We start from the raw sequence: 12131 nt of genomic DNA, 5'->3' as shown, positions 1-12131 counted from the left end.
TCATGAGCTACAACTTTGCAATTGATTGCGGTAACAAAATATGTATTGGTACAAATATAATATAGAAATACTAAGATATTGTATTATTCAACGCCCCCTGGTGGCCATATACAAAAAACAATGAACTTGAAACTCACCCCAATCATAGAACACGTTATACGCTACAACTTTCTAATTCAATGTTGTAACAAAATATGCTTAGGTAACAATATAATGTCGAAAAACTTTTTCCCACCTACGAATGAGTACTAATGACACCAAGATGGCTATCTCAGGTATAAAACATCCCTTTACAAAGAATACCCATCACAAATTGCAATGAGAAATGGCAAACCAGTAGGAAGCTACAGGACCTAGAATTCTGGCCAAAATTGACATTTTTGGGCACTAAAAAGGTCATACGACGGCCATCTTGAGTCAGATGGACCCAATTTTTCTTATGCTGATGGGCCCTTGGTAGATTCAAATATATTCGAAAGATCAAGGTAATTGATCATATCGTCTTCAAAATTTCCCTCGTAAACTTCGAAAATGTGTAAAAAGTGCTGATTTTGGCGAACAACAATGGCTGCCAGTCGGCCATCTTGATTCTGATAGGGCCAGTTTTTGGGCTGAAGATGTGTCTAGGGTAGATACATGTATAAACCAAATATCAAGACATTACCTTGAAGCGTCTTCAAAACTTCCCAAAATAACTGGATTCCGTCTACGGACGGACGACTGACGAAAAGTGAACGCAATAGCCCCTGGGACTAAAGTCCCAAGTGGGCTAAAAACAGAACGATTTTTCTGAATGCAATTGCAAGACCCTCTGATCTTAGAGCTCAAAGCTCTGATGTATGTGCGCATGCAAAACGTCGCAGAGAGCGATGCCGGCGTTGGTGTCACTGAGGCCGGCTGATGATTGTTTGTTTGTCTTTTTGTTTGTTTGGCTTTACGTACGTCGTTTGGATCTTGGTTTCCCAAGCTATTCCTATTGGATTGTTCATTTAACCTCACGATGGTACGGCCTTCGAAGTGTTGCCCGCACACTGTTCGCAGCCAGCAGGACTTGAACCCACTTGTCACTCAGCATTGATAGTGGATTCAACAGCATCACGCCTTATCTCACTGAGCTACCGAGGCCGCTCGATTCAATTCCAAAAAACTACAGCAGCGGCAAATAACCATCGCAATATTGCAATTTACGACAAACAACGCGTTAATTCAATCACTGTTGTTTAACGCATGGAAAAGATAATAAAAGGTATTTTTTTCCCGGCGCGCATTACAAAGCGAATCACTGCAGAGTGCGTAAGAGGGTTTCCACCGCCTTATCAGTGCGCAGCAGGCGGCTAGGGCGTCTTAAGTGACAACTTATATTAGAATATAGCCGAATCGAATTTCACAATGTCAGTCAACTGATTGATGATACAACATGATTGTTCGCGGCGTACTTAACAATGATATTTTCCTCCAATAAACAACTCTGGTAAAATTGAATAAAATGATCTATCTTTATTGGTGATATCGTATCATGGTGGTAGCCTACCGTTTACCGTTTGATGTTTCGTGTCATCATGAAATGGTTTTAACTTTAGTAAAGGCGTTCCCGCACGATCACATACAGGTTTCAGTCACGAGTAGGCTGCCGTTCCACTGCTCTAGAAATACGTATTCTGACGCTGATAATTAATCCCAAATAATCCCATGGATACTGATAGTTGGAATAACAGTGATATCCAAACACTATGATATTTATAAACCGGAGGTACATAATTTTATGTTTTTCTATTCAGAAGAGGCTGTTCCCCATTCTTTACTGCCAATGTCAATGCGGACATATCGCTAAGCGATTGTTTAACCCGCTCTCATCAACCAGATAATGAACGAGAAAAATGCGATCGAATAACTTTTTGGACCATTAAATCAGAAATCTGGCGACGCTTTGTTGTGGGGAATAATTGAAACATTTTTTTAAAGTAATTTTCAGCTGTTTCTAATGTTTTACGTGAACGGAGTGACAATTTGAAGTTACTATGAAAATGAGAAGAGTCGGCGCTATTTTTTCGTACTACTATTTTCGATCCATTTTACTAGCATTGGCATGACGTCATAGACGTCAACCAATGTCAATAAAATTAATTAAATATTAAGAATCCGAAATGACTTATTTTTGTTCAATAATTTTGTTCGAAAAACTGCTGTGATATCATCAAACAACACAATGCATAATTCACTCTGTCTCACAATTCATGATGTAGGAGCCTACAGTACATAGAAAGAATGTTTAAAGAAAGGTACTTTAGAAATAGGTGATACAAAATTCTCTGAGAGATACAATTGTCAGAATTTGAGGGGATTTTGAGGGGCCATAGGCTAAAACTCAGAATTTGAGGGATTTTGTACCCTCAAAAATGGATTTTGGAATTTGAGGGGTTTTTGAGGGATTTGAGGGGCTGTAGGAACCATGGGTTAAAATTGACCAAAATTTATGCGTTTTATCAACAAAAATAACATTTAGTGAAATTTTTAGAGAGACATAGGCCTATTGAATTTTCACTTTTTATTAATTTATTTTATTAATTTAGTCCGTAATGGAAATCCCGATTGTGGCAATCAATTCAATTCAAATCAAATCAATAAATCTCCGGTTTGCGATTTAAATCATCAAAAATATTATTATAAAACACGTTTTCAAAGTCAACAATGTAACTAACTAATTTATTTGAGTACAAAGGTTTGATTTGACACTCCAAAATCAGTTGTTGCATTGCAATAAACAGGAGTAACCTCTATGCTACTTTAGCGTTAGTCTAGTACCTAGCCGTTGTTCCTGAAACAACGTCTAGGGCGAAAGTGCTCATATAACGAAATTAGTCCCGTTAACTTTCAATGAATAGTTCGTGAAAAATATGTCTTTGAACGTGAAATTCGGACCGAAATCGCCTGGACCGAAAATGCTATGACACCGGTTTTCGTCGATTTCAAAATTTCAAACGTTGAGTTCGACGCGAAATCCTTCACCGATTTTGATGACCGAGGGCTTCAAATGCGCAAAACATTCTTTATTTTCTAAATATTGCGGTTGTTTCGTTGATCCATACGATATTCCAGCTTTGCAAACGCGAATTTTTCGATTTTACGTCGTATTATCGTTTTTCGCATTTCCTACAACTCTGATACGAGCCCCTGTGGTGCCGGTGGCGGTAACAACGACTGCCGTGGTCTGAATACCAGTTGTTGTTACGGCTCCCTAGCTAGGAGGAACAACGGCTAGGTACTTACTTAGTCTAATACCTAGCCGTTGTTCCTGAAACAACGTCTAGGGCGAAAGTGCTCATATAAGGTTAATTTTCGTCCCTCATTTCGAGGGACGAGGCTTTGAGCGTCTATTTCACCCTTTAAAACACCATCAACTTACCTCAAACTGACTTTTCTGTAATCAGATGGAAGTTAACTATTGTTTGTGCATAAATTTGTAATCCTAAGTAGCTTTTGACGATCCTAGTAGCTCAAAACTTTTGACTAGTCGCCTCAAAAAACAGTTGAAGTGAAGCAACATAACAAATATGGCGGCTTTTCGCGCATCCTCCCCGGGCAGGGATTCGAACCTGATGGCATCGAGATTGCCACGACATGAAACCCTGCCATAATCGACCGTGTGCGCAGATACATGCGCAGTTCAGATGATGTGATTTTTAGCCAATCAGAAATCCCGTTTTATTTTTAGCCCGGGTTTCCCATTTATAGTTCTTCCTTGAAATTTGCCTCAACGATTATACAACGAGCAATCTGATTGGTGCCGCCAGTTTTCGCTGCGCATGTACCTGCGCACCCGGTCTACTGGTGCAGGGGTACGTGCCGTGGCTGAGTGTAGCGATGCCATCAGGTTCGAGTCCCTGCAGAGGGAGGATGCTTTTCGTGGTGCATGATGGGAGTGTAAATTACGGATTCGAACTTAAACTTGGTGCCAATGCAGATATTATTCTTGTTTCAAATTATTAAGGTTAAAATTGACCAAAATTTATGCGTTTTATCAACAAAAAATAACATTTAGAGTAATTTTAGAGAGACATATTGAATTTTCACACTTTATTCATTTAGTCCGTATTGGAAATCCAGATAGTGGCAATCATTTCAATTCAAATCAAATCAATAAATTCCCCGGTTCGCGATTTAAACCATCAAAAAATTTATTATAAAACACGTTTTCAAAGTCAACAAGGTAACTAATTTATTTATTTTAGAACGAAGGTTTGATTTGACACTAAAATCAGTTGTTGCATTGCAATTAACAGGAGTTAACCTCTATACTGTAGCGTCAGACGTTGTACGGAACCAACAACGACTGGTATTCTGATTCAGACTACTGTCTATGTACTAATTAATTAGACTACGACTGCCGGTGGCGGTGTTAGGTATTCAGACTATTCTGAAAGTAACTTGCGTGGATGACAAATTCTGAAATTCGTACCCTGCACACACAGGGGTTTGGCGATGGGCTTGGATATTATTTCCGGGTTGTTGATAATCTCGCGAGAATGGCGCTAAATATGAACTGCGAATAAATTCAAAATATCACGGAAATACCTTGTGTTTATATTGTTTATTTATCCGCTATAAAGTTTCGATAAACAATTGGTTGTTAAGAATCATTATCAGACGGTCGTCACGCTTTACTATACAAAATCACAAGGGATGAAACGCCAGGCCTCCGCTGTACTTAAATTTTCAGCCAGAAAGTTGGGACAGTCACGTGACATTCTAATGATGTCATCGCATTTAAAACTTCAACACGAAAAGTTAACATATTCACAGACCGATATCAATTGTCAGATTATGATTCATATGAAATAAATAACTTATAAAGAATAAATTATGATGAAATATATAATTCATAGTAAAAAAATGCATTTGAATGTAAGTTATTCTCAAACATTTTTCGTATCATAGTTTCCATCTTATATGCTTCAGGTTCGCGTTCAGTCAAATAAGAAGCGTTAAGTCACGTGACTGTCCCAACTTTCTGGCTGGCACAACTTGAACTGCGTTTCATCCCTTGTGATTTTATATAGTAAAGCGTGACGACCGTCTGATAATGATCCTTAACGACCAATTGTTTATCAGAACTTTATAGCGGATAAATAAACAATATAAACACAAGGTATTTCCGTGCACAGGGGCTCGTTACGATAGCTGGGGGTCCAAAATCAAAGATTTGACCCAGTATCCTAGGTACCACCTATAAAAAAAGAAAAGGGAGCTAACATTTTGACATACAAGAATTGACCTTCTCATTTCAACCCCTCATAACTTCGTGACCGATCGACCGATTTACACGAAATTAGATTCGTTTCATTCCCAAGAGGTGACTTTTTCGTTTGAGACCTTCCCCGATGAAATCGGACTGGAGACGCCCGAGAAATAACGACTCAAATCCGAAAAAACGGGTCAAAATATCCAAAGCCGGAATTACTAGGACGGCTTGAAGTGCTCAATTTCCGACGAAAAACGATGATTTGACGCGGTTCCCGGACGTTAATCTTCACATATCATACATCGCTGGAAAGCTTATGAACTGACCTTATTGAAAGACGCGTTTATTTGATAATCCGTTCCGATACCCGCGACTGGCGAGCTGATAATCCAGATTGATGTGATAAATACGATTTCCAAGTGTATTCCGGCCGCCATTAACTGCATGACGTCATGAGAAATCCCAGCATGCAACGCTAGATAATTGACATATTCAGTCGACCAATCATGTATCGCGAATTTATCAGTCCTCAGAGCCCGTGACGTCACACCCTCAATGGCGGTTCAGTGACGCTTAAAGTGCGTATCTATCGGTTCGGTGCGTATTATCACCTCGCTTGTCGCCGGTTTCGGAACGGATTATCAAATAAACGCATTTTTCAATAAGGTCAGTTCATAAGCTTTCCAGCGATGTATGATATGTGAAGATTAACGTCCGGGAACCGCATCAACTCATCGTTTTTCGTCGGGAATCGACTACTCCGAGACGTCCTAGTAATTCCGGCTTTGGCTATTTTGACTCGTTTTTTCGGATTTGAGTTGTGATTTCTCGAGTGTCTCTCATCCGATTTTGTCGCGGAAGGTCTCAAACGAAAAAGTAACCTCTTAGGAATGAAGCGAAACCAATTTCGAGCGAATCGGTCGATGGGTTACGAAGTTATGAGCGATTGAAATGAGAAGGTCAATTCTAGTATGTCAAAATGTTAGCTCCCTTTTCTTTTTTTATAGGTGGTACCTAGGATACTGGGTCAAATCTTTGATTTTGGACCCCCAGCTATCGTAACGAGCCCCTGTGTTTCCGTGATATTTTGAATTTATTCGCAGTTCATATTTAGCACCATTCTCGCGAGATTATCAACAGCCCGGAAATAAAATCCAAGCCCATCGCCAAACCCCTGTGCCTGCACACACCACCGGTAGTCAACTCAGACATTTATAAAACTCACCGCGATAAAACACTTCAGTTGATGAGCTACAATTCTGCACATATGAGTTTAACTGCAGCGTCCCGTGGAGAGGACCCGGGCCTGTGACGGGACATGGGTCCTCTCACGGGACAAATGTAGAATTCTTACATGAAACGTTGATTCCAATGCTAGCGGTTTCGAGTCCCAATATTCTTATGTATTTTGCCGTTAACCATTATGAGTTTTCCGGTTTGCTCGGCTACCCGTACTGGCGGGGTAGTCAAGAGAGGCCAATGAAAACTCCGGTTTGCTGAACCACCCCTCTTTGCGGGGACGCGGTATGATGTTTGATCTGACAGTTTCAAGTGGTTAATGGCTGTTTCAAGTGCTTGCAACGATGCTTATTACTTCGTGGTACATGGTGGTTAAAAAAAAAGATTTCAAATAATACGCTCACCGCGTGGGCTTCGTAGAAAGACCACTTCCTGTGACCTTCCCAAATTTTAATTGTCCTGTCCAATTTGGTTTCATCCAATTGAGAGACTGCCTTTTCCAGTTAGGGCATTTTTGGATCACGTCACTCCAGGAAATGACTTAACGCTTTTGGGCCTCTTCGTCGGTTCCACATGTTTCATTTGAGCTATAGACCACAATGGTGATACCATGATGGTCAGTAACTGACCAATTGAGATATCCCCGAGTCTGAACACTTGACATCGAATTTTGGAAATTTATCATGTAATGTTTGTTTTCAAACTACTAAGGAATCGTCATTGCAAATTCATCACTGACCATCACTGACCACCAATGACCAATTCAAACTTCTCGAATATGAAAACGATATACCGCGTTATGGTGTCAAACTAGAAAGGATTCGCCATTGAAAATTAATAAATTGACCATCACTGACCACCACTGACCAATTTAAACTTCTTGAAAGAACGATATACCGGTACCGCATTAGATGTGAAACTAGAAAGGATTCGCCATTGAAAATTAATAAATTGACCATCACTGACCACCACTGACCAATTGAAACTTCTTGAAAGAACGATATACCGGTACCGCATTTGATGTGAAACTAGAAAGGATTCGCCATTGAAAATTAATAAATTGACCATCACTGACCACCACTGACCAATTGCAACTTCTTGAAAGAACGATATACCGGTACCGCATTTGGTGTGAAACTAGAAAGGATTCGCCATTAAAATTCATAAATTGACCATCACTGACCACCACTGCCCAAGTGAAACTTCTCAAATATCGTGGTCGAATTCGAAAGTGCTTGTCGTCGTATTGCTATTTCTAGAAACCAGCAGAATGTTTTGCTACTGTTTTTGAATGGCGTTGACATGATGGAAATTTATTACCCATAAATGGGTTACACATCTGGATCACAGCACCTCACTTGCCGCAGTGCGTTATTTTCACTGCATAGTAATGCTAATACATAAACTTTTTTACTACTTGACTCGAATCATCTGAACAGTACTGCGTTTGAAAACTCAACGAATAGAAAATGTTTGCGGGAAGCGCCTACAAATAAGTTATAATAAGATTAATTAATCGATGCATGAAAAACAATTAAATCACAAGGTGACTAACACCCGTCTTTCAACCAATCTGCGCGATACCAATTAATTAAATCATTAAACGCATTTGGGTTCCTAATATTTGAAATCATGTGATACAATAGTTGTTCTTTAGACTTGGCCACTTTCATTTCAGAAAACCGCGTACTAGACCAGTGATCACCGAGGCATTAACCATTCCTTCAAGTTATGAAAATTCGATGGTAACGCGGATTCTTCGCCTCTAAAAACTGTTTCGTTAATAGTTTTCTTTATATGAAAAGTGTTCATAGGAATTGAAATTTGGAGTGATATCAGTCACAGCTGTAACCCTTTTTCATTGTCAGTTCTTTTTTGGAATTCAAGTAGATTAGTGAAAATATCAATGATGAAGTTCACTTATTATATCAAGTACCGTTTTTACTGTCGCATGCGAGTCGAAACAAAAAGATCTATCCAACTATATATATCTTCGGGTATAAACTGTGATATCCTTCAGTATGTTATGAATATCTTTAAAAATTTGTGTTCTAGTATAATACCCGAAGGTTTAACTATCGGATACATAAAAGATTCGCCATAATCAAAGTTTTTAAGAAAATCTTTCTTCGAGAAAGAAAGATCTTTAAAAGAACGATTGGCGTCAAACTAATCCATAATGGACTGTTGTGAATTTATTGAATAATCCACCTGCTGAGAAATTTAAAGATTTCGAAGCGAAATTTATTCATATAAATCAAAAATGCATGAATAACTTGACGTTATTTGCGGGTCTCATGAAACACTTTCGTGCGCTCTTTTTAAATCTAAAATAGCATAAATACATGCGTGTTTCGTTATAAACAAGGTTAAATTCCAAACGCACATGAAATATGGAGCCTGTATCACACGATATACAGATCTTGAATTTTCTCGAACTACGTAGACCCTTTCCAAATGGGAATTGTTCAGTTTTTTAACGGCCGACATTCAGAGGCACCTAAAAAACCGTTGTATAGCACTTGAGATTTTCAGTGTAGGGCACATCTCACATCGACTCGGCTCGCGGTCGGTGGTTTAATGGGAACACATCTGGTTGTTACTAGTTTAACAGTTGACGAATTCAGAAAACTTTTTTCAAATGTCTTTGATAACTTTTTAAACATAGTATTCTTCTTAGTTACATTTCGCTGATTCCATAGATATTTTTTCATGAAAATTGCTCCAGTTATAACGGATTTAAACATACGTGTAAAATGATTATTTTCAAAATATTCTATATTCTCCGATTTTGAAGAAATTCTGACACAATATCATCTCCACTCGACACATGATTTTACTTCGGCGCCTTTGAAGGGAGTGTCACTTGTTGTTGAGTTCATATTTAGTCAAACAAGAAGATATGCCTGATTCCTTTTTAGAATTTAGATTTCGACGGATATCATCAAATTACTAGAAAGGGACAGCAGCTTTCGGTCATCCGCAAAAAAATACCTAAAATGCTCTCCTAGGGTTATGGAAAAACATGTCACGAAACATACGGAAAATCCTTTGTTTGGTAGACTAAAATTATTGAACTCTTAAATAGCAACATTCAGAGAAACAAAAACATAAGAATATATTCTCGCCCACCCTTTAAAAAAACAACGTGATTTCAATTGAAGATGACACGTAGCCTCATATCAAATGATATGAACGCAATAGAGCCTATTCGTTCTCTTTACGAGGATGGGTCTCCACATTCATAGGATACGATACGAGATTCGTGGGTACGAATGATGAATACAACTGATAAAGCGCCAATTTCACTGATTCTTGCACATAAAGGTGTTTTAGAGTAATCTAGTTAACAGGTGTGTTTTAGGAGTATTTTGAATTTAAATTCAAATCGGGGTTCATGACGAACATTGAGCATTCTAGGGCTGGAGCAAGAAACGCGTGGGATCGTCCGCCAATGGTATCGCCAAAGAAATAATAAGGTGCCAGTCCGTGGTGGCTATTGAAAGCAACGACCGCATGTGAATGCATTGATTGAATGACATCTCAAAAATCAGATTATATAAAATTGAACGTGATATATGGATAGGTTATTCCATATATACTGGTAAAAATGATGCCCAATATGTGATATAAATGTTCAATTAAAAAGTAGAAACCGAATCCATAATTCAGACTGGTATTGTTATAACATCAAACACTCAAATTTAATCCTTTGTTAGATTGGTAGCCAGTGTAGATGAGCAAGAATAGTGGTCCCTAATTTTAATGTGGACTGTTCAACAAGTTGAAGTTTGTGTAGAGATGAATGAGTTTAAAATGGAGTGGAATTTAGATAATACTGTTTGAATGTCTATTACTCAATCTTTTTATTGATCATAAAAAATTGTGGTAAAATATTTGACTCTAGGGTTGGTTTTAGATTGTAACTCTCCACGCCAGAGGTAATCACGGATATTGGACTACACAAAATTCCTTGTGTACAGCTCAACTTTTTAAATCCCTGGAAAAGCTCGCCACGGATATATCTCAGTAATGATTAATTTTCCCACAAATTCTCCCCTTCTAAAAACCTAAACAACCAATGTAAGTTTGCCAATGCACTATTGTTACCTTTTCTAGCTATTTGCACTAGCTGTTTGTCGCAAATAGATTGCATCCTCTATTACAGGAGTAAAGGATACAGCTCTGGGACCCGTTTCTCAAAAGATAGTTTAAATTAACCATCATCCAATATGATACATGACTAAATACACTGAAAAAGATCAACTATGTACACATTTCAAATTTCAAACCATGTTTTATCATTAGAAAATTACGACACAACGTTCGATCCCTCACTAGAGATAATCTTTTTGAATTTGTACACTGAGTTTTCGTATCGTATTATCGTATTTTCAATTCTCTGCTTTTGAGTCAACAAGTACAAAGTTATTTTAGCAATGAAAATTTAATTGTCATTATAAATGTAAACTATCCACTGGTAAACTTACTAACTTTTGGCAACTGACCTTAGATCGTGGAGTGGTCTCAGGTGGCCTGCTGATCCACTCTTTATTTATACTACTAAAGAAATATACATTATAAGACCTAAAAAGTATATGAACATATTATTTATCTTTATATCGCGATAATTCGTGTACGTATGATTGAAAAACGATATTCTATCGAATCTCATGGTACTTATGATTATTGTTTATAGAATCAATAATTAGCAACCATCCACGGATACGAAGCGGCCTAAGTTTACATCCTACCAAAATTATCCTCGAAACTCTCAGCATTATTTCAAGGGTCGGTCTTAGAAAATTTATGAAGGACGTGTTCACAGGTTAACGAGGCCAAAAATCTTCCCCAAAATTTCAAATTTTTACAAGCAAAGATAATATACTTCATGCTTTTGGTGCAGAAAAAAATACATGTCCACAAAATGCAAATTGTGTTTTCAAAGTAAACGATTGAGTGTGGAATTGTTTCGAATTCAAGGTTTTCCCATTAACACTCCGGTATTTTTCAATAAGATAAGTCAAACTATTGTTGTGATGGCCAGTTGAATACTTCATCATTATATTGAAAGATATGTTATACTTAATGCATCTTTTCTTAGGCCTTACAGCTTTCTCTATTGGTTAGCGTTGTGATCACTCAAAATTAACCATAAGTTTGAATTCTCACTGATCTACTACATCTCTATAACAAAAATATATTTCATATCAGGCAATTAGCTTTTATCTGTGGTCAGTGGACAGCAGCTACGAAACAGTCCAAACTACTACATTATCATTCCATCTGATATGATATCTTCTTTGTTCAGTTTAAAAGTCTTGATCGTAAAAGTTTGACAAGTCTCGCATGTTGGTACCGATACGCACGTTCACGCGAGTGAAATGTGCACGTTACAGGCTCAAATGCGCACGTTACAATTACAAATGGAAACGTTGTTCGTTCAAAACCCTACGTAAAAATCTTATGCATTTTAGCGGAATTTCAAAGTTAGCTCGCTACCTACAACAAAAATCGGACAAGACTTTTTCAAGCGACAAATTTAAATGTAAGAGCTAGTAGTACTAACGAAGGATTCACTAAACATATAAATTACTTATGGGGGTTCTGGTTAGCACTGGTAACTGGTCTGTACTGGTCAAGCATTGGTCAG

At 38.0% G+C, this 12131-nt stretch overlaps 1 protein-coding gene across 3 annotated transcripts in view; it reads right to left on the bottom strand.

Annotated features, from left to right (window-relative positions):
- Nucleotides 1-6542, bottom strand: part of LOC141909388 (mediator of RNA polymerase II transcription subunit 24-like) — a 123700-nt gene extending 117158 nt beyond the window's left edge. For all 3 annotated transcript variants that reach the window (XM_074799842.1, XM_074799843.1, XM_074799844.1), the window contains exon 1: nucleotides 6465-6542. The gene's annotated coding sequence lies outside the window, so the exon portion shown is untranslated. The remainder of the gene's footprint in view (nucleotides 1-6464) is intronic.
- Between the last annotated feature and the right edge of the window lie 5589 nt (nucleotides 6543-12131).

This window comes from Tubulanus polymorphus, chromosome 7 (genome assembly GCF_964204645.1).
Source record: "Tubulanus polymorphus chromosome 7, tnTubPoly1.2, whole genome shotgun sequence".
In the NCBI taxonomy this organism is placed as follows: domain Eukaryota; kingdom Metazoa; phylum Nemertea; class Palaeonemertea; order Tubulaniformes; family Tubulanidae; genus Tubulanus; species Tubulanus polymorphus.
This window is presented reverse-complemented; position numbering and strand designations above follow the sequence as displayed.